At 44.0% G+C, this 24,152-nt stretch overlaps 1 protein-coding gene across 1 annotated transcript in view; it reads left to right on the top strand.

Moving 5' to 3' along the window:
- Positions 1-24,152, top strand: part of OPCML (opioid binding protein/cell adhesion molecule like) — a 1,091,065-nt gene that overhangs the window by 361,155 nt on the left and 705,758 nt on the right. The window lies entirely within an intron of this gene.

The following is a 24,152-nucleotide window of genomic DNA, read 5'->3' as shown; positions in this document are numbered from 1 at the left end:
AAGAGGAATTGCAATGGTCTGTAACCTTCAAACAAACTATTATTCCAGAATCACACCTGGCTTGTGAGCCTTTTGCTTTCCTCCTGGGACTGAAGAGAGAATTTTCTCTCCTGAGCACTACATCATATCTGCTAGCATGTGCTCCAGGAACAGTAGTTTTTGGGTTTATTACATTCTCTATACACCCAAATTTTGCCTTACTGTCATCACAGTACAAAATTACATTTAGTCATAACTTAATGGTACAGAATATTTTTTAATCAGTTTTCCAGGAACATATACTGAATACCTTCTGATATGTTTACTATGTTATAAAATGATGACGCCAAATTAAAGAAAGAGTGGCTTTTTTGGTGGCTTATCACTTAAAATAACCCGAGTAGCAAGACACGTAAAATAAATGAAACACAAGAAACTTGCTAAGAACCAGCATACAAATAAATTTAGTTAGTATTACTGCACCAAGATCATCTCACATTTGGAGAACAATTTTGGAAAAGTTTTCACCTATGTACCTTATGTGACCGTTTCATCTTTATGAAGATCTCATGATTTAGAAGATCTATTATTATTAACACACCAATTTTATAGAACTATATAAAGAGGCTCAAGGGAGTAAAGTTGATAACACTAGTTACTCTCAGTCTGGATGGAAACCCCAGCTTTCATTTTCTGAATCAAAATGCTTCCACTACTGTGAGTTGCTTTGCTTTTCAGGATGCATATCAGCGAAGTAGATTAATTCCTGATTTTCAGTAAGTACATGTGCATTAAGCAAATTAAGTCTAGGCCAGATCTGGAAAGATATGCCAGACTCTGGGATATCTTTCCAGCTGTCCTGACCATGACACTTTCTCTTTCTTCCCATTTGGGCTCTTAACTATAAAATTTCCTACATGCGAATACCTTTGAGATGAATGTCACAGCTGTTTATTCACCATCAAATCCAGTTTGGTGTATCTCATAGAGGGTGAGTTCCTAAATAAGCCAGCAGTGGCAGTCCCAGATTCACTGGCTTTCTGAACCCCTCCAGCATTGATTAATGAGGAGTGCCTCGCTAGTCTTCCAGCCAAGGAAAGATGGATTAAGACAGGGAGGCCTGAGGAGCTCAGTGGGTTAAGTCTCTGCCTTCCAGCTCAGGGCATGAACTCGGGGTCCTGAGATCAAGCCCCACATCAGGCTCTCTGCTCAGTGGGGAGTCTGCTTCCCCTTCTCTTTCTGCCGGCTGCTCTGCCTACTTGTGATCTCTCTGTCGCTGTCAAATAAATAAAATCTTATAAAAAAGAAAAAAAGATAGGGGCCTTTTTTTTTTTTTTTTTTTTTTAAAGCAAACATGAACCAGAGCTACTCTACTTCAGCCATGTTCCATTTTGTCTTTGTCTCAATCATCTCGCAGAAAAACAAGTAAGGAGAGGGCAAAGTCAATGGCCAGCGGATAACCCTGAGAACGCTTTTTTATGGGACGTGACCGCCGGGCCCTGTAATCCTCAGGTTCTCGGGGCTAGCTCCTGATATGATCGGTCTTACCTCCTGCAAGGCCATCTGCTCCTCTCTAAGACCTCTCGCTACTGTTAAGAGTTCTCTGCGCTCTCCTTTTTCTTACCCTTTCAATTAAAATGGTTTGCATGCCCTTTCCACTCCCTCCCCTGCCAAGATCTAAGTAGAATGCACAGGGAAGGGAACTGAAGTTCAAAGCAGAAGAGAAAAGAAAAAGGCTGGTAAGATGTGGATGTTCAACTGTTTAGAAAAGCTCAATCTGTGGACACATAGAATATGCATGTAGTACCATTTTATGTCAAAACAAACAAACAAACAAAAAAAGCAAAGAGACCCCCTGTCCCAGGGCTAAAAATAGTCATACTTGTCTATTTGTTGTTTTCCCTGAGAGGGCTAGAAAAAAGTGTCACCGGAGGGCCAGGCCTCATGCTGGGTTTTGAAAATGTGTTTTGGTTGTCCAATTTTTCAGTTTTATGTCCTTTAGTGTTAAAATGGTATTTACATATATGTTGGCATTTGCTGCGTATTTGCTGAAATCCCACCATACACATAGACTTCGGCATATCAAGGGTGAAGGGTACAAAGAAGTATGAAACCCATGCTTTTAAGAGAACATACATATATGTATACACTTATTACATTGACAAAAATTAAACTGCAATGCTGCATACATACCAGGCCTCCTATTTGGACACCACTTATGTGAAATGCCATTCCTATCATATGGTGAACTCTCAAGATTAGATAAGCAGAGAACTTTTTAAATTTTTGTTTCTAAGTAGGCTCCACACCCCAACGCAGGTCTTGAACTCACAACCCTGAAATCAAGCTCTGAGTTGAGATCAAGAGTCGAGTGTTTAACCAACTGAGTGACCCACATACGCCCCCTTATTTTTTAAGTGAGAGACGTTCCAGAGATCCTCTATAAATTTTCCCTAAATTTATAGACAGGTTACCTTACCTGTCTAAACTCCCACTGCATCCATACAGATGAACACCCTCTCTGTTAATCATCAACTACAGCTCTTCCAACTGTCCACACCCCTATACACACCAGCACTCCCTTCCCCACTATTCCCAGCATGCTGGGATTTTCGTCCCCTCAGACTTAGCTCCACATCCACTTTGAACCATCTTGGTGGCCATTTTAGTTAGAAAAATCTCTCTCTCTCCTCCAAATTCCAACAATAGGCATGCCATTTGACAACTCTTTTACTGAATCCTTGCACTTCTGTTTTAAAACAAATTATTTGATTTTTTTTTCTTTGTATTTTATATCTTGCCTCTGCAATTGGCCAGGGTTTCTGCCTCTGACTTCCTCTCTGTCCCCCAGCCATAGAGACCACAGGAAGACACAGTAAAAGGTGTGCCCTAGCTTGTCTGAATTTCCTCCCATGGATTTCCTTTAGTTAAATTTAAAAAAAAGAAAAAAAGAAGGGTAATGTAAGACAGGGGCTATGATATTTCCATTCGGCCCACTGCCTGCTCCTCATTGGGCCAGCTGCCTAATTTCTGTTAGGCTTGATGTACCTGGGCTGGGGCTATTTCCAGGGCAGGCCCCATGTTGTGCAGAACATGGCCGACTGCTTGCTTAGCGAGTCGAGCCATGTGGCACTGTAGCACTCCATATGGTCATTGGCTTTGTCTCCTTCCGGTACTTCATCCAACTTCTCCAGACCTCTTCCAGAAATGAATGTAACATCTACTTCTCATGGCCTCGGCACAACCTACCAAGATGGGGAAAAGTCCAATCAAGGCCTCTCAGGCTTGGACAGTTCAAGGCCAGTTCTAGGAGGAATTCTTTCTTGACCAGGCTGTTGACCCATGGAGACACTGTACCAGGACAGGAAACTGGAAGGCTGGCAATCAGGTGAGAAGATCAAGAGGCGCAGTATAAGGTAAAGCTGCCCATGAAGCTGCTAAACCAAGGAGCATGAAGCCTGCTTTCCGAACAAAGTGTTGAATAGGATAGACATAGATAAGATAGGCATGCTCAGCTCTAGGAAGACTCAGGGCTACTGTGGCCTGCAGGCCAGTCCAGGGTAAAATCTTTCTATTCTTGGACAGGATTTGAGGACAAAACATTAATGCCTGGCACACAGTAAATACTCAATTATTATTAAATTCTGTTTCTTCTCATCTTGCCCAAGGGCCACCAGGGCTTTAGGAATGGTTTTCAGTATGAGCTAATTCACTTAGTTCCTTTTGATGAGGGAGCAGAAGGCTAGCTGCGGACAAAGCAGAATTTGACACCTCACAACCCCTGCCCTCACAAGATGGGATATATGTGATGTTACTTAGGCACTCTTGGCTGTCCTAAAACAAGGAAAGGAAAAACAAATAGTTAACTTATAGAGATCACAATCCTCTAAGACATGAGTCTCCCTCAGTTTACAAATGTCTTAGCAATCCAGAAGAACAAAGTATTTCTATCAGTAATTTAGCTTCCAGAAGGAAAGATGGATACAATTAAATGTCCTTATAACGTACACTTGAGGCAGGCAGAGTGTAATGGTCCTCCGGGAAGCTCCCAACTATCTTAATGCCTTGCTAGAAGGAAAAACAACCTTGACTTGACAATGGCAAGGCCTCCTCTATCCTGTGACTCTACTTTAATATATGAAAAATCCTTTCGAAAACCTCCTTTTTTCCTTACCTCCCCCAACCCCATAGTGTATAATCAGTCACCCCTCACAATCCCTGGGCAGCAGGTCTTTCTGCTTGTCCCTGTCCTTTAATAAAACCACCATTTTGCACCAAAGACATCTCAAGAATTCTTTCTTGGCTGTCGGCTCCAGGACTCAACCCACAGAACCTCGCTTATATTCCAAACCCCATCACTTTTACTGGAATGGGCTGGGTATGTTCAGTTTTGTTTATCATAAAATGAGAGATCCGAGGATAATGTAAAGTCGATGGCTACACATTTCACATTAAAGTTTCCTAGAAGTTCTTCGGTGAGTATAATTTTAAGTTGCCGAAGTAAACAGAACATAATAGAGCACATAATCCCTTCTGCTGGGTTTGTTTAAAAGATAAAATGTCAGTAAACCAAGGTGTGGTTTCCTCGAGCTTTCACTCAGCCAAGAGGGCCTTTTGATAGCCAGTTCTTCCTTCACAGTTTGTGTCCTCTCTGTCCTTGGTTCTCTATCCCTAAAACAAGGGTGAAACCACAGGGTACCAAAAGGCAGATGGGGAAAAATGTTGCAGGAAGATAAAACCTTATTGATGATAACTTGAGATATCCTGGGGACACTGTGGGCTGGAATGCTGGATGGGTCAGGGTAGGGACACAATCTTGTGCTTGTTTTGTGATGGGGCTGGAGGACAGGGCTTTTGTGAGAGATTCCACAATGGGGAGCTCGTTCCATATCCCAAAGGTGACAGAGCACTGACCACTGTGGTAGGAGATTGCAACAAGCTTTGCAAACGTTTGTCTTCCTTCTCTGTGAAACAATGAATTGTTGTTTCTCTGCACTCCAGGAGTGGCCACGTGACCCGCTGTAGCTAAAGAAATGAGGGCAGAAATGATGTGTCAATTGCCAGGAGAAATTTTAATCCCTCATTCCTTCCTCCTTTAATGTGAGGCTGGCAACAGACCATTGAGAGCCTGCCTTCCCAGTCTCAGTCCAGAATGAGCACATGCGGAATGGTGGGATGCATACTCCTGAGCAAAAAAGTACAGAGCTGCTTGTAACATGGTCTAAGGTGTGGGCTCATTTGTTATTACAGCATATCTTAGCCTGTCCTGACTGATGTATACAGTGTACCCTAGAGGTCTGCTGGGCTCTCCTGGATCCACGGTGCAGAGCACTCATAAGAATTAAGCATCACATCTAGAACACAACGTGCTCTTTTTTGTTTTTTGTTTTTTGGTTTTTTGTTTTTTTTCAAATGCCTAGATGTGTGACAAACTTTTAAAATATCCCCTGTGTCATTAGTCTCAATCAGGGTCAGGCTCAGAAGTAAGCTTAATTCACTTTCAGTTAGCTCAGGAGTGGTTTGCAAAAGAGAAAGTGGTAAAGGCAAGGAGAATTTCAGGAATTGGGAATAATGTAACTCTTCTTAACAAACCCATGATGAATGGACTGTGACCCCTGAGTGTGTGATCTGGCTGTCACCATCTTGCCTAGTGCCAATGACAGGAAATGGAGTATTGACTGCACTCCTGCTCTCTTGGGTAGGGAAAGCCTGCCTTGTAGAGGGAGTGAATAGGCAATCCTGCCTGTGCTGTGTCCCTTAGGATTCTCCTTCTCTTTCTAATTAGGGGCTTTCACACCTCTTGGAGCTTTCATACCTTTGGGCTTTCACTCCTTTGGGAAATAAATCAGAGACACTTAGGAATATAGTAGTTGTATTCTTGATACTTTCCTTATAATTCTCATTTGTTGATGAGGTTTTGGTTGGGGTTTTTGGTATCTCATCCAGGCTTCTCATTTATGTTTTGTTTTGAAACATAAATCATCTTTGGGTGTCAGAGAGAGGCTTCATTTCAGGAATGGAGACACTGAAACTAAGAAGAGACTTGCCCACCCCTCTGAACTAAGGGTGTAGGACACAATATCTGTTAATCCAATTCCTGCTGCTAAATCCCCACATTAGGCCAAGCATCCTGCTCCTGCTTGCAAATACTTGTCTCAACCTTTATCTTCCTCTAGAACCAAGTTCCAAAGGCACATTTAAGACAAAGCTGAAATGTTTATTTCAACTTTCCCCTATTATTTTTCAATTTCCCATGGCTCTGCTCTTCCGGCTGGCCCTTGCTGAGGACCTGAATACAGATCCTTCTCCACCTGGAGATGTGAGCTCTTGGGTCACCAGGTCCCACGGGGCTGGCAGGATGATTTGGTTTTGGAGATGTGCTTTTTCTCCTTTTCTCATTTTCTTGGATCAATGCAGAGGACGAGACAGTACCGGGTCTCAGGTTTTTGGAAAGTAAAATTAAATTAGCAAGCTAGGTGGAAAAACCAAAATTGGACAATTTAGGTCCCATTTTCCTTGGGTTGTTTAGACAGATTGGTACAATTTTAGTTTGCAGTTTGATCCAAAGGAGGAGTTGATTACTGGCTCTGAAATGAGCTTCCTTCATTCCCTGCGTGAGCTGGTTGAGAAGGCACATCTAGCAGCAGCCAAAGGAAGTCTGCTAACTGTAAAGGGAGAGCTAAGGGAGGAGGGACAGTGGTGGTGGTTGGGGGGGAGCAGTGCTTGGAGAAGGGGGTCAAGAAAACAATGGGAAGGTTGGGAAGGTTGGGGTGTTGCTTACTGCTGCCCAGTCAAGCCTGCTGGTGATTAACCCGGTCATAAAAGTCAACTCTGTGAGGCATGCCTGGAAATGAAAAGGGGGCCCAAAGTGTATATAAAACAATCTCCCTTTGCTTAGAAATTGACAGCTGATGTTGAGCCCCTCTGGGAGCCTGTGGGAGGCGGCCGGCCCGTCAGCATTCTGGGCTGAGCTCCCGCTGCAGCTGCCCAGTCCTGATGAACTGCGAGATGCTTCCTTACAGACTCGATAGGGAGAAAGTTTCCTCCACGGCTTTTAATTTGTAAGGTCTTGTGATGGTTTTTCATAATTATGACAGCCTGCCCATGGTGTCTGCGGTACACCGTGCATACTCCGACTTTTTCTTGTCCTTCAGCAAGAGCTATTTTGCTCATTAGCTTCAGTATGAGGGAGAAATTGCTGGCTCCCTCTGAAGATTTTGCCATGGGGTGACCTGATAAGCAGAATGCAAATGTGCAAATGTAGCTGGAGCCCAGCACCCCATACCTCTGTGGCTGTGAGGATGCATTTTTCTAAGCAGTTTCAGGTACGGAGACTTAGGGTTGGGAAGGGAACAGGCTGACTGTGAGGGCTGCTGGAAGGGACTGGGACACCCAGGGCTTCTTGATTTGCTGACTCTGGGATCAGCCAGGAGATGCATGTGTTTGGTGTCTATGTCAGATTTTTTGAGCAAAATATTTATAACAACAACAAAATAAACATTCACTCTTAGTTTTGGTTTTGTTTTGGAGTCTGTGTGTGTGTGTGTGTATTTGCGTATGCGTGTGTGTGAATTAGAAAATGGGTTTTCATGCCTTGGGGATTAAAATAGCCATTTACCCAAGGAACACTGTTTGGAAAACATCTTTTTAAAATAAACTTTGGGGTGCCTGGGTGGCTCAGTCGGTGAAGCCTCTGCCTTTGGCTCAGGTCATGATCTCAGGGTCCTGGGATGGAGCCCCACATCGGGGTCTCTGCTCAGCAGGAAGCCTGTTCCTCTTCTCTCTCTCTCTTTCTGCCTGCCTCTCTGCCTACCTATGATCTCTCTGTCAAATAAATAAATAAAATCTTTTTAAAAAATAAAATAAAATAAACTTTGGTTTTTCTTCAAATTCTTCATATATATGTGTAATATACAAATTTTATATAAAATATAATGTATATATTATATATACTAATATATATTAATTTTATAAACAATTCAACAAACTTTTTATTAGTTCCTATAAAGTGACAGACACTTTATTAAGAAATGATACAGAAATCTGGTTATGCTCCTGTCAACCCAGTGGGACAATCAGATGAGTACACAGAGATGCCTTGAGTACATATGAGAAGTGTTTTCCTAGAGGTAGATTCCCACCCAGAGACAAATGAGAAAGTGGAGGAGGAGCACCTAAGGAGCTATCCCTTTCTGTGGACAGGAGCAGGAAAGCTTACTTGTGTAGACTAAGGAATAGGCAGCTAAGCAGAGAACGGATTTCCCATAGGAATACATGTCTCCACATTGCCTCTAGTATCTTGGGAAGGATAGAGTGAAGGGTATAGGACAGAAGGGCTGCAAAGAGAAAAGGATGGCCTTGAGGTGGGGATCATATAAAAGGGAAGCCCTGTCCATCATCCTAAGAAACTGGGATTTTATCCTCAAGAACAAAGGGAGATTTTAAAATAATTGAATCAGGAAAGTGATATGATCAAATTTGCATTTTGTAAAGATGCTCTGACAGCCAAGAAAAAGGACTGGCAAAAAATTAACACCAGTAGTGAAGTGTTTAGGTTAGTAGGCATGCTGATAAGCTAGGTAGGAAATGCGACCATGGGATTACAGAAGAGGGAGGTTCAAGAGATACTCAGTAGGTAGAAAGGTCAGGATCTGTTATTTTGGATAGGCGTGATGGAAGGGAGAAGCAGGCAGAGATTGTCCTCGGGATTGTCATTCTAGAAACCGGGAAGATGAAAAGTCGTGTTCAAAATGGGGACTGGAGTAGGAGGAACAAGCTGGGAGCAGGCATGGGGGTAGACAAACGTTTAAATTTGGGTATGTAGAGATGAATAGCAGGCAGTTGAATAAATTTGTTTTCAGAAAAGAATTATGGCCTGGATATAGATGTGGATAGAGACATATAGACGTATAGATTTTACATAGTAGTCTGATGTGACATAGGGACACTCCGGGTGGAGTTGGGGGGTAAATAGTACGGATCGTGTCCAGGAGCTGCAGGTGAAGAGCACTGGGAAGCACTCCCATTCCAGGAACTGTAGAAGTCCCAGAAAGATGGAGGAAAGACTCTGGCCAAGAAATTAGAAATTTTAGGAGATGATATCATAGAAACCAAAATAGGGAAGTGTTTCAAGGATGGAATGATCAAAAAGATCACTAACAGGAAGACAGGCTGTGAAAATGTATCTTTTAAACTTTGTAACTTGGAGCTCCTTGGAGGTTAACAAATGTGTAAAAATAGAAATCAATTGACAGTGGGATAGAATAAAGGATGAATGATGGTAAGAAAATACAACACTGAATGTAGACCACTCTTGCGGCATTTCCTTGACAGAGGGAAGGAGCAGGGTTGAAGAAAATCAGAGTCCTGCCTCTCACAGCCTCTTGGTCTTTACTGTTAGGGTTTCCTTAATCTCCTCCAATTCTCTACTCTGGCTTTAAGTGGCCTTTCCTGTAGTGTAAGAGGCAAATTTCCCTTAAGTGCACATTCACAACATGCCACCTTTTTTGCGGAAACCCTTAGCAACCTATATAACCAAATAATGGGATAAACAGAGTAAAATCTGATGCTATCTTGCACCGCTCTTCTAGAGAGACACAGGAAACAGTACTAATGCAAAGTTCTCTGCGGTAAGAAAATGGCAATTCAAGACAATGCAATGTCTATGTCTTCCATTTCCTAAATGCTTTCCCTCCCAAAGTTTAGCATTTTACTAGTTTTTCTTACGATTCTTCACACTTACCTGTTCTCTTCTTTTCTCCCCCCACCCCCAACCATCGGCCACTTTTCAATCTGAATTCATTCTCAATTTTAACGTCCCATCAATCTACTCATTACCTTTTCAATAGCATTTTTTCCTCTGATGAGCTGGAGTTGTTTCCCTGATGAATGGTTTTTCCCTTTAATTTTTAGGCAGCCTTTTAAGATATTTTAATGCTGATAATTAAAACTAACAGTAGGTGAAAGACACCTTTTCCCCAGTGAATGAGGTTTCCCAAATATTTGGACAGACAAAAATGAAACTCAATTCTATGTGCAAGAACAGTCATAACTGCATAATCTGTTATAAAAATAAAAGCTCTCAGTGACATGAGAAAGTGGAGAAGGACTAAAGCCACTGAAACACACTTTTATAAAATTTAGAGGAAAAAAATAATCATCGGGAGGCATTCATCAGACCGCTTATTTTGTCACATTTTTTTGTAACCTGCTCACGACGGTATCTTCTTTAAAAAAGTAAAAATGAACTCTCTGGGGCAGGAACATATTTGTGAAGATGGTGACCGTAGCAGCCTTGTTCTTTCTGGTCATTTTCTCAGCAGCTGCTCTGAGGAACCTGAACCTGACAGATGGGGACCCTAAAGTGGCTGGGGTTGAGCTCTCCAAATGAGGTGATTCTAGGCATTATATTTGTGGAGCAAGCATGGTAACTATGGGGTCCGCATCATCCCCGTGCCTCCTAAGGCTTGCTCCTTCTCCCTAGGATCCTCCAACCAAAGAGGAGGCAATTTCCGTGTTTTCTTCAAGGATCAAGAAGAAGTATCAGCTGGAAGACTTATTTGTATGTGTGCCTAATTTAAGGGACTTTAACTTCAAGATCTAGATGCCACCTAGGTTTGTGGGACTGGACATGGATGGGGCCGTCATGGCTTCCTATATCCTGTAGGAGGAAACCAGCATTCTTCTCCTTTTTCTTTCTACTTTTAACCTGGATGATGAGAGGAGAAAATGAAAGCCTATGAGAATAGTATCTGGGCTAGAAGCTAGAGATGTTTTCATCACGTTTCTGCCCCTCTGCGTTAAACCAACTCTTTGGGAAGAAAAACTGAGTCGAGTAGGCTTGGATCCCTTAAATAAATGGGCTGGTGGCAAAAAGTCCAGCTCCTTAGGTAAGAAGAGACCCCTCAAGCCACCAGGCCTGGGTGTGGAGAGCTTTGTAGCCACCACCCTTCTCCCTCCCAAGAAACACCACCACAAGGAGTTTAGAATTAGATTGAAGCACCAACTGATACTGATTCCCTGACGGGGGTGCTAAATGCCCTCAGAGCCCCCCTGCCCTCACTTCAGTGTGATTGCCAAGAACTAGGGAACACCCGAGCCAGCCATTTAGGCAGCTGAGTTACCATCTCTCCCTCTGGGGATTAGTTCCCCTGTGGAGAGGTCTTCGTGACTCCAGCTCTGGCTCCTTGCAACAACGTCAAAGCCTCGTGTGCAGCAGCTGTTGGAGGTGACAGAAATGGCCTTCCACTGTCCCCTCTTCCAGGTACCAGAAGGCGGTGGGGCCCTCTAGCTCTCCTCCATGGCCCCAAGCTCCGAGAATTTCTAGTGCTTTTCCCTTCTGGCTGCAGGAGGCTTGACTCAGTGTTGATTGACGTGCCAAAGTGGAACTCTCTTGGTGCCGCCCACACACCCTTGGCAGTGGCCCTTGCGAGTCCGCAGCAGGACCCCACCTGGGGAAAGGTTGCGAGGAACGCCACAGCACTCAGGATACTGCCCCCTCGCCGATGGCTGCCAAGGCTTTCGGGCTGTGAAATGACTATTTTATTTCCTTATGAAGGGGAAAAAGATTAAATTAGCAAAATGACGATAAAAAAAGGATAACCTGACTTCAACCCTTTTATTATGCTTCACACAACTAGACAGCAAATTGCGTTCTGGGGCTTCTGCTTAGATGGCTGTAAAGAATCTAACTTTTGCTTTCAAATTAGCCTGTCAAATCATATATTTATAAAGGAATGAAGGGAAGAAAATGAGGGGCCTAGGTAGTCCCACGCATCAATTAGAGAGAAATTAATTACAATTTACGTGCATTAGCACAGGAACACTCCCAGATTACTGAAGAAATGTCTCTGCACCAGGAAAGGAGTCAAAACAGACCACTCTGGGGAGCGGGGGGTCAGGAGGGAAGGGGTTAGCTTGGGTCCAAAGCCAGAGTGAAGGGGGTTGGGAAGGTAGAGATGGTTATGGAAGCTGGCAATTAGATGCTCTTCCTGGAGTCTGTTGATGCAGAAGCCTCGAACGAGTGGCGTGTTTGGATGAAGCAAGTTCTATAAGAACCCCTGCCCACACTCTGAAGTTAGGAAGCGGGCATGCACATGCAATAATACCACACCACTCCACCGAAAGAAAGGTAGAGTCTCTCCTACTGTCGAGGAATAAGAAAGAAACACAGGAAGAAAGGCAAACGTCCTTCTTCCTCTTCCTTTGGGTTGCTGGTGGGTGAGGGAATCGTAGTGGCTGCCCAGAAGGTCAGGAAGGAAATCAGAAAGGGTGTCTGACTCTCCTTTAAGTAGTTCCTCAATTTGGTAGATGGAATTGGAACCCGAAGAAAGTTTCACAATGTCAGACAGTTTCATACTCTTGAACGCCAAGGTGGAGACGCCCATGAGAAAAGAAGTCAACTAGCTAGCAGATGATACTTTAAATCATTGTCTCTGTTTCTCACGAATGTGAACAAGGATGATGACGTTTTTGCTCCACACAGGAGTCACTGAAACCTTCTGGAAGGTCAGGAGCTGGAAGCACTCTCTTCCCCAGGGACCTGGCCGAGGTGACACGAGGTCTCCTCTCCGTGGGTGCTGGACTGGGAAGGTGGGTGGATGGGCTCTGCGTCTCTGACGTTTTTCCTCACTGCTGGGAACCACGACTGAGATCTGTGCTGGAACACAGACAATTCTAGATCAGAGTCCCCACCTGGGTCTCCCAGCTCTTTGTCTAGAAGCCCTAACAGCCCCTGTAATGGAACGAATACGGGAACCACAAGGGCAGTCTGCGGGGTGTGAAGAAAGCCAACTGGTCCGAGGTGCAGAAGACCAGGGTCTGGGTCATCAACAAACCCTTAAGCTCTTGAAGATGTTTCCTCATCTAAAAAAAATAGGTTAATTAAAATCACATTCGTCCCACTCATTTGTTTTAAGGAGCTAAATGTGTATATGGAAACTTTTCGTAAAGTCTCAGGAGCTGTATAAATTTAAGGTCTTCTTGTTATAGGAGGCTCTCACTTTAAAAGGTGTGCTTTTTTTAAAACAAAAGTTCTCTTCCCTTCCTCCTCCCCCACCTTCCTGTACTCCAGTGGCTGAATCTGAAAACCACCTTTGCCAATTGCGTGGGAGTCTCTGAGGCCCATTAGATCTTTGTTTTCCTCTTTTAAATTTTTTTTTTCTTTCCCCTCTGGAGTGGATGAATTATTCATGTCTTTCGGAAGCCACTGCCTCCAGAGAAAGTTCCCATGGCAGGGGACCCTGTGGCTTCCTGATAGAGCTTCCAGCCTTGTCCCCTGCTCCTCCAGGTGGGCACCTCTACACACGGCCAGCTCTGCCACATTCAGCACAGCCTGATTGCTTCTGCAATCCTTTGGGATGCAAGTGCCACTTTCGTTTTCATGACTAGGACTACAGGGGTCCTTGTGAGGTTCCTGCAGCTGTGGAAGAAGCAGGGAGAGAAGGGAGAGGAGGCCGCTTTCTAAGACGCCTGGGCATCACAGCAGAGACCTGCAAAATTGGTGCTGGGGCAGGGGGCAGGGATCCGTTGGCGTCTTAAGGCAGCCTGGACCCTTCTGTGGGGTTGCTGCTGAGATTAGAGGGGAGGACTAGGAGCCAAAACATCACCCGGCTTAACTTTTTAAAGAGAACCCTACTGAGCAGCACAAAGCACATCCAGTGATAGAGATTGAAGAACATGAATTTTGAAGATGACACACGTGGCTTCAAATTCCCCAGACCCTGATGGTTACTAATGGTTAGCAGTCACATTAACTTGGGCAAGTTGTGTTACTTCTGTGAGCCTGGGGCTCCCCCTCTGTAACTAAAGATGGTGATGGCACCCCTTGGGTCTTTGGAGGAACAAGTGAGATCATCCACACAGAGGATTAGCATTATGACCCCCTGTGAGTCTCCAATGTGCTAAGTGATACATCTGTGAAGCTGCTTTTCCTCATTTGTTAGTTGGGAGGTGGCGAGGGAGGTAAAAATACCCAAGACACATTTCCCGAAGCCACCATTTAAGGATTAAATGACATAGCAAAAGGGGAGTACTCACTGAGCCTGGCCCAGCGAGGCAGGGATGAGTGGGGCGGGCGGTATGAACCCAGGAACACTTGCTTCCTGGAGGCACTGGCTTTAGCTCCCTTGGCTGATGCCACTCTGGAGGCAGTGATGACATTGTCTTAGAAAACAAGTTCTAGATGGTTGTCTTGACCAGTGCTGAGTACCAGTGCTACGGTCTCCTTGAGCACGGCAGAGACTCATCCTCTGTGTCTCCTCTCCTCAGGCAAAGCCACCCTCACCGCACCCCCCCCCCCCAAGGTGGTTCTCCTTTGATCTCCCCAGACAAGCCTCCTCTCAACAGTCAGGCTTGGAATCCAAATTGGATGTCTGTTATCCAGACCCAAGGATTACCCAGCTGATGGGAAGTGTGCTCTCAGCAGCTTCAAAGGTCCCCTGTACAGACACTGAGAAAGCAGGCAAGGGCTTCAGTGAGCAAACAGCATCACCCACACCTGCAAGATACTCTTATAACTTGATGGACAAGGGGTCCACAGTTGATTATTAAACCAAAAACTGGAGTTTAGTTCCTCAATGACAGTGGCAAATGTAAGGTGGGGATTGAGGCAGTTTGGAGGGGCAAGTGGTTTATCAGTAGCAGCTGAGGAGATGAAAGAGAGAACACTTGAATCTTATTTCTATTTTTTGCAACTAAATTAACATTGCTGTCCTTGGAGTGGGAAGGATAGGAGTTGCCTGGGGCTTCTCTCTGCCCTGACTCAAAGAGGTAGTCTGGGAAGAGTAGAAATGGCATTTGCAGGGGGAAATATATGGGTTTTATTTTGCAATGTCGAATTGGAAAATTTTCTCATATCCACAAATCAGAGTTAACCCCAAGTCTCCTGGAGATCTGCTCCAAATGTTATCATTACCAATTCTTAATTTACTTTGCCCTATTTGCAAGTATCATGGTGTGTAACAAAGTTAGGACCAACAAACCACAAGGCCTAAATAACAGACCTTCAGAGGAGAAGAGAAAAGCCATCAACTTAGATATCTAAGCCTCTAAACAGAATTGAGGTGACTATCTGGGTATATTCTGCAGCGGAATAGGGTTGAGGGTGGGTGAGAGATTTTTTTTTCTTCTTCTTCTTCTTCCCTCGCCCCCTGCCTTATCCCATCTCCTTGCTAAGATGGAAGGCAGCGTGATGCTTGGTAAACTGGGATCTTGGTGGCTGCTCTCCGCATGTGTTCCTTTTCTCTCTAGCTGTCACCTTTGGCAGTTCCCCAGTGCCAGGGCATGTCCATCCTCCAGGGCAGAATATCTGAGTTGGTCCTTGTTGAAGCCAATACTCACTGCCTATCTGGCCTTGGACAGATCACTTAAACTCTGCTACTTGTCTCTGGCATTTGTAGGATTCAAACGCCAGACCGGCCTCCTCTTTCCACCTACAGGGGGTTATAGAGACAGAATGAGTACTGACTCGATCTCCTTGGCAGCACCTCCCCTCTGCCCTATAAGCTTGAGGCCAAATCTCCCCAAGAGGTGAGCACAGCTTCCAAACCAGTGCCCCAGAGCTACAAAACCCAACAATTGGGTAATCATCCTTTTGTGTTTTAGGGGAGGTTGGAATGAATTAACTTTCTATTTACCAACTACAGTAAGGAGCAAGGTCTCCAGGTCTTGAAGTGCTAGGGCATCCTTGGGCTTCCGGGCCAGCCCTTGCCTCCGGGCTCTCTGCTGAGCAGAGAGCCTGCTTCCTCCTCTCTCTTTGCCTGCCTCTCTGCCTACTTGTGATCTCTGTCTATCAAATAAATAAATAAAATATTAAAAAGAAAAATCACAAGCTCAGTCAAAGATACAGTTTGCCCTTGGCAAATTTCCCTTCATGGCACCTGGGCCACAGGATAGGACCCCTTCAGTTGGCTGAGCAGGAAAGGGCATAGACACGCCCAGTGAATCTCCTGAAGAGTAGAGAGAAATGAAACCCCTGGTTCTAAAAGGGTTAACATTTTGCAGAAAGTACTTAATTTGCTTCAAAAAGACAGTGGCTTTGGGGCTGGACTAAGGTAAATCCAGCAACTCTGGGTTCGTAGATGCCCACAGGTGAAATCCCCACCTCTAGCTCTGTTGCCCTCCCTGCCTGCCCGACCCCATCAGAAAGGTGACCAGGGATGGGGAGCAGAAGACAAGCAGGAGGAAAGCATTTGCTGCTTGACTGATGCAGGACAGGCAGTGAGCTTGGAGATTTTGAGTTAACTGTGATCATCGTTCCATTTTTGCAGATGAAGGGACGGAGGTCATGAAGTAGCTGAGTACACATGACTGCTGAGTGATGGAGTGGTGGACTATGGATTCCACAAGGTCAGGGATGTGGTGCGGCCAGAATCTGCTTGCTGTGCTGCCTGGCACTTGGTAGGCACTGATTAAACAACTCAATAAAAGATGGAAAGCATGGCTAGTCACGTTAGGTACATGACGTTAGCATTTCCTGAACCCTTAGGAAGTGTCAGGCAAACCACCTGATCATCTGTATGTATATTATTACTTCATCTAATCCCCACAAATCCATCCCAGGTGAACATTCTCATCCCTATCTTCCCAACCCACGCTCACTTGTTAATGTTCAAGTAAATGTTGTTTACAGTTGGAATTGGTCTTCACCCTGCTCATATGAAGGGGTCTTCACCTTTTGAAGCAGGGGACTTTCTCATCTGCTGTATTTAAGGGGTGCCTCCCTCCTCCCAGGGGCTGACTCTGCCCGTTGTTGCTCAGCCTAGATTTGGTGTCATCCCAAACTTATCCTCCAGTTTATCAAATTCTGATAACTCTTCAAACATCTCATGACCTACTGCCACCCAGGTCTTCTGCCACCTGCCTTTCTCCCTTCCGAATGGCCAGCAGGCTTTCTTCTCCCTCTGTGCTTTGTCAGAGGAGCTGAAGCCAGACACTGAATATGGAAAATGGCCCAGCAAGTAAGGCATGAGGATTATTACCTTGGAAGCAGAAATACTCTCTGACAAACCATTTGAAGTTCAAGTGGGAAGGGAGCTGGGAGCCCCTGACATTCAGAGTTTGGGTCCCATGCCCTACTGCTGACTGAGAGAGTTCCAGTCTTTTCTTGTTTGATGGAGCTGCCTTGGAGACGTTTATTTAAGTATGCTCCCTTCATCGAGCTCCTACAGAGTAGAAACATGCTGGGGGAGGCATTGCCGCTTCTCAGCACTCAGCAGAGGTCAGGAGGGGAACGGCTGACAAATTGGACAGCTCTTTTTAGAAGTTTAATCTCAAATGTGATTTTTTTTTTTCCCCTTGTCTATACTGAACACTTGCTCTAGCCCTGTCATGTTACTAGACCTGGGCAGTGAGTCCTCAGGTTTTGCAGGAGATGGACAAGGAGGGAGATAGAGCTTCAGCCGTGAAAATCTCTGCACTCTAATTGATCATGGCTTCTTGTTCCCAGGGCTTAGAGCATCTTATCTAGAGGTCTGCTCATTCATCATCCCGGCGGCCTTATCAAGCAGGCCATGATTGGGCATCATTAGCCCCATTTCTCTGTCATGCAGCCAGAGTCCCAGCAAAGCTGAGTGATGTATCTGGTGGTACACAGCTGTGAGCGGTCAGCCAGCAGTAAAACTCTGTTCTGAGACTTTTACTACACTGCCCTCAGTCGTGGATCCAGGCTAGCATTTTAAAACGAGAATACTAAAACAGACTCACAGAGCTGTAGAGCTGTCATTATTTGAATTGTATTTGAATATCCTTAAACGTAATAAGGTATTTTCTAATGTCACATATGTCACATGGTCTTGGGTTTTGTTTTGCTTGGTGTTTTTTGGTTTTTGGTTTTTTGTTTTCCAACTTATATTGAAGTTCAGTGCAGAGGACTCTAACCTCTTTGGAGTCTAAGAGAACCAGCATAGTGACATTTTTAATGTTCAGAACATAAGGTGTTAAACTTAGTATTGACTCCATTCATTCTTTTCAATCACCTGTTTCCAAACTGAGCACTTCATAAGTCATAAGGAGGTATACAGGAAGCCCCCAGCGAGAGTTTCTCCCTGGTCCAGTTGGCCAGGCTAGCAGAGATGGGCCACAATGTGCACAGATACTAGAGGAGATAGGGCTCATCTCCAGGAACCAATAATCTCCAGTGAAGATGGGAGCCTTCTCCAACCATTAGAAGGAAATTTCATCAACATGTGTAAATTACTATCATTTAATAGCATTCAAACTTAACCGGGTATTTAGAATAGAGGAAAACTCGTTATTTTTCCTTCTCTAATCTCCTAAAAAATTCATACTAACTCCTTCAATATTTGCCATTCCTTAAAACTCCCAAATCCATCTCTGTCCTCCTTTTCCAGCTCAAGACCCCTGCCATTAATCTAAAGGGAAAAAATTGAATCTTTCAGTGTCAACTTACTTTTACTTTCTTTGCCCCAATTTCTTTGCCCCCAATTTCTTAATGGCCTCTTCCCCCTCCTGGTCACTGTGGTTCCACCTCCTAAAATTTCCATCTACTTCTTCCTCTCTTTCATTCCCACATTCAGTTAGCAAGCACAGCTTGCCCATCTGGTCCTGCCTTTGAGCTCAACCCCCTTGCAATATACTGCCAACATCACTGCACTAGCTTACAGCCTCATGGCCATGCTTCCACTTTCAAATTAGTCCTCCTACTTCCAGTCCCTTCCTTATGGAATGTATCTTGGGCATTGCCTTCAGAGCAACCTTCCTAAAATACAGTTTTTTTCATCACTCTTATGCTAATAAGCTTTCAATGGCTCCTTACTACATTCAGAACAAAGCACGAATGCTTAAGCGTTACATTAGAACCCTCAACTATGTAGGCCTACCAAACTTTCCAGTCTTCTTTCCAACAAAAATCTTCCCCACTCCCATACCTCATTTTCCTGCTGACCAATTTAATAAATACCTAAGACATTTCTTCTTGCTATAATCTCCTTTCTTATCTACTTCTGCTATAATTGCCAGCCAATAATATATCTAATTTACAAAGCTTAAGTAAATTCCATTTCTCTTAAATGTCCTAACATATATACCACCACTCCTGACCTTGACAAAAATGTCTTTCGCTTACATTCCCACAGCATTTTGTAATTCCAGTGTACCACTCATCATTAATCACAGTTAACCTTAGATTAATTAGCAGTAGATCTTCTTTCCTTCCTTTCTTTCACAGATATTGGTGAACCCAGTTCTCTTTGTTTCCCACAAAGAATCAGGCAAGCACAGTTGAGGAGCCCAAAACATATTTGTTGAAATGAGTTCTCACCTGGCCTCACCTCTATTTCCTGCCAATTCCCATAGGCCACCTGAAGACTCAGTTCCCATCTGGTCCCCTGTGGTTGCTAAGAGCCCAGGATTTTTCTTGCCTGGATACCCAAGAAGTAGCTGTTTCCTGCTTCTCACAAACTTGAATTAATTTACTACTCTGTTTTGCTAACTTCCTTTTGTCTCTCACCCAGATGTCAGAGTATTGTTTTTGATTTATTGCTTAAATTTGGACCCACAGCTCCTATCTTTTTTTCACTAGAAAATGACAGATGTATCTCTCTAACTTATTAATAAACAACGTGTAAAAATTAGCTGTAGCTCTTAGAATATAGACATTTGATCATTTGTCTCAATCCACTTGAAATAAAATTGTATATCAATGGATAAATATGTACTATAGAAAGTAAAACTATAGTCAGAATCATGCATCCTGGGAAGCCTGGGTGGCTCAGTCAGTTGGGTGTCTGTCTTCGTCTGGGGTCGAGATCTCAGGCCCCTGGGATCAAGTCTTGCTCAGCAGGAAAGCCTGCTTCTCCCTCTGTCCGCTGCCCCTCTTGTTTGTGCCCTCACTCTCTCTCCCTCTGACAAATAAATAAATAAAATGTTTAAAAATATAGCATGCCTTCACTTCTTTGCTCAACAAACATTTATTAGGTTCTAATTGTGTGCCAGCCGCTGTGCTAAAGTGTTGTTCATGTATAGGAAAGCATAGCTGAGACCTTCCCTGAGCTATCAGGCAGGATACTCTTGGTAAGTCCACTCGTATCAAATCTGTTTCTACTTGCCATCATTTCTGGATTTAAAGGTATTTGAAACTGATATGCCAGCCACTGGAAATATGAAAATCATAATTGTTGAGAAAAGTAGAAAGGTAACCCATCAAAAAAGAAGGACCCCACATTGTTCGATGGCACTGGCATGTTCCTGCCTTTGGCCATGTGCGAGGCTCTCCTGAGGATTTGTGACAGGAAGATAGATGTTCAGGGGTGGGGGCTAGATCCTTATTAATCCCCATCAGTCAGCCCAAGGAAGAGAGCACAGGGAAGCAGAGAAGGGCTGCTGCTGCTCTTACCCCTTTCTTCCAGCAACTGAAATCTCCATCGTGCACAGAAAGGGAAGTTACTCCTCCTTACATTCCTTTCTTGAGATTCTCCTCAAAGTCCTCTCATCACAAGAGAGGACAGGATACAAGAAGGCAAGCAGACTCTGACTAAGTGGCATTTCTTAACGTTCAGATATAAAACAAGAACCAGACAAAACAGTGTGTGCTCAAGGGCCAGCACGAGCTCTTCTCCCCCTTCATGTAGCAGATCTCAAGAGCCCTCTGCCTTCCTTCTCTCCACCCCCTTCCTGCCTCCAAAAAGAGCGATGCGGTTTATAAACCTGGATTGCAGTTCGTACCACAGAAATAGAATGTATTGATCTGAGGAAGAAAACAGTAACAGTGGAATTGAACGATGGTCTTTATACTTAGTAGAGGTAGTGTAGTCAAGTAGAGAGAGAAGTAGACAATTTTCCCCAAAGCCCTAGCTTCTAATTGAGGAATTTAGGGCAGACCAAGTAGACATTTCTGTCCCCACAAAGGAAACCACATGATCAGACTTATCTCTCCTTTACCCCAGGTTTGCTCTGGGGTTTGACCAAGATAAAAAATGGGAAAGTGCTTTGAAGAGTGTGTTAGTTAGTCTCACTAATTCTAAGTGCTATGGTAAATAACCCACAGATCTTAGTATTTAATACAAAAATATGTCACAGTATTTTGTGAGTCAAAGAGGAGCCTCTGTTCCACGTGGTCATTCTGGGCCTGGGGCTCCCTCACACTGAGGTTCCGCCATGGCTCAACACCATGCTGGCCATTCCAACCATAGAGAGTGGGGGAGAGAACATAGCCTGGTTCTGGCATCGCCACATTCTCCTCCCATTTCATTTAGGAAAATGGATGTGAGTGTTCTAGCTAAAGCAAGGCAGCTATGAAATGTAGTTTGGGTGAGCCCCAGAAGGAAAAATGGGTCTGGTGACCATCTTGCACAGTCCCTGGCCCAGTCACTCTAAGTTATGATTCAAATGCTATCCATCATTCTGTCTACCTAATAATAGGTCAAGGCACCTCCTGCTCTGGCTTCCATCTGAGATCAACTATGCTCTGCAGTCAGGCTAACTACAGCCACTCACATGGAGCAGCAACGCAGTACATTCTGTGGCTCCCTGCTCGTGACACAGGTGGGCTCTGACCACATCTGAGGATAATACCAGCAACATGACCCATGCCTGGAATGGTGTATGATTTGGGAATGTGACAAGGCCTTTGGTGGTCTCTGTTCAGACTGTGTCATACGGACAGCTATGGAGAAAAAGGGCTTGGACTTTGTCCTGAAACCATCAGAATTCCCATTATCAACAGCTATCTCTCCACCACACTCACCCACTCACAGACTACTATAGACAGACTACTATAGAATGTTCTGAAGAAGACACTGGGGACCAGGCTACAGAGTTTTGACTTTATTTAATATGCATTTGGAGACCTTTTCTGGCTTTAGATTAGTGAAGTTCTATAGTCAGAATGATGTGTTAAGAATACTATTTTTTTGGTATAGAACATGATGGATTGGAATAGTGGTGAAACTAAAGAAAAGTAAGTAATATTAATAAAATAAGTACATTCTAAGAATTTCCTCAACATTTGACTATTTAATCATATCAACCATTTTATGGGGCATGTACTATTGTTATTTTATTTAATCAGCCTAACAAAGTCAGAGTTTGGGCCCTAGGCCAGCTAGTTCGTGCCCCTAAATGCTAGGAACTTGGCAGAGTAATAAGGACAGCTTGAAAGTCGCGGTGGTGGTAATGAGAATACAAGGAAAAGATGAATGAGGCAGAATTGTAAAGGAAGAATGGATCAGATGTGTGGAGAGATTGGATTTAGGGGATACAGGAAAGGTGAAATATTTATCCACATTTTCATCCTGGATGAATCTAGAACAAAAAGTATCATTAAGGCAATGAGGAGGAAAGCATTTTGAGAGGGAAGGAGAAAGTAATTTAAACTTCAGGTATGTTGAGTTTCAGATGGGAGTGGAAGTAGAGATAATAGCCATGCTGGTGGTTCAGTGAAATAATTGATCCTCCTCCAGGAAAGAAAGCAGATTTCAGCTTTTGGCTGGAAACACCTAGGTACGGTGCCCAGGAGGCAGTGGAAATATGGGATCAGTAAAATTATGGGAGTCATCTGTGTAGAGCTGACAGTTATGAAGTACAACAGTCGCTAGGTAATGATGGAAAGAGAGAGGACTAGGGCTTCAGATCAGTGCGAAAAGCTAGTGTTGCCCTTGTCAAGGGAGCACTCTGGAACCCACAGAGAAGAAGGGCATTGTGTCCAGTAATATTTGGATACTGGTTGGAACCAGTTTTGAAAACATGGGAGATCTAGGTCACAGGGAGAGACAGACTGAGAGAAATGTGTGCATATTGTGGGACAGGTCTAGAAGAAAGAACAAAGGATGCCACTTGAGAAATGTGCCATGGGTGGGTGAGAATTGAGAGCAAAGCCCCAGCTGGGGTGCAGACAAGGCGCACACCTATCCTTCCCGCTGGTCCTCTCTCTTCACACTCTGCCGTCATGGTAATTCTACTTCATGAGGCAATCTCTCCTGAGTTCACACACTCTTGCTTTCAACTCATTTTTTTTCTTCCTTTCCTACTTCTTGCTAAAGACTCCCCAGCCACCTCAGGAAAATCGCACTTACTCTCTTTTATTTTCATTTGTAAGGGGAAAAAGTAAAAGACTAGTCATGGCTGGTCCAAGAGAGAAGAGCCTTATTGATGCATCTACTGCAAGGGAAGGAAAAAAACAAAACAAAACCCTCAAGCCTTGGATCCAGATGGAAAATTAGACACAATAGAGGTGATATTCCCAGTTCCCATCGCCTCCAAAATATGAAACATTCCCATTAAAGAATATCAGTCTAATCTATCTCACTTCTTTCATCCCAATTTCCAACCAACAAAACCCAAATGAATGCAAAGCTATTCCTTTGCATCTATATGATCAATAGTCACCTCTTCGTTGCCTTCTACAGAAAAACACGTGATCTGGAGGCAGGCAGAGTTAGCTCAAATTCTAGCTCCACCATTTACTAACCAGTTAACATTAGGCCATCTTTCTGGTCTTGGTTTCTTCAGCTGTACAGCGGGGAAAAGAGAGTCTACTTCATTAGGTTGATGTAAGGATTATATTAATTAATATATTTAAACACTTAGAACAGTATCTGGCACACAGTAAGTGCCACATTAATGCTAGCAGCAATTACTGCTGCTGTTGCAAAAATGAGTGTGGTATGGTTTCTATCCTTAATGAACTCTCGTAGAAAGAAGACAGACTTATTTATTTTCACATTTTGCATAATTACTAGTGGAGCAGGGCCTTAATGAGATATTTCAATATTTCAATAATGTTAAGAATTTAAATTATTTTTGTTGAGCCAATGGAAGCCCCTGGCAATCACGTAGAGCCTTATATCTAAAAAAATGTGCACAGAGCTCCATACAATCAGTGCATAAGCATCCACAAAGCTCATCCTCTTGGAAATTGGGGTCTGTTCCTTTGGTCAGAGAGGAGACTCATATGTCAGAGTGATTCTCCTTGTGGGTTTGTGAATGGGAAGAGGCTTCCTTACCTTTCAAACATCCCTGGCAATGGCTGAGAGCCCTGGAAGAGCAAGTTCATTACATAGTCATCTCTAGAAATGCAGTCTGGGAGGAGGCCTCAGGATTACCTCTAAGGTGTGGCTTTGGAGATGACAACCTATAGCATCTCTGAGGGGTGAGTTCTTCCCACGTGTGGGGGAAGGGTCTTTCTTTGCGGCATAGAGGATTTGGCTATTGGGGTT

Source organism: Mustela lutreola, chromosome 1, assembly GCF_030435805.1.
Source record: "Mustela lutreola isolate mMusLut2 chromosome 1, mMusLut2.pri, whole genome shotgun sequence".
Lineage (NCBI taxonomy): Eukaryota > Metazoa > Chordata > Mammalia > Carnivora > Mustelidae > Mustela > Mustela lutreola.
Note: the sequence above shows the minus strand (reverse complement) of the source record. Positions and strands in the feature narration are given on the sequence as shown.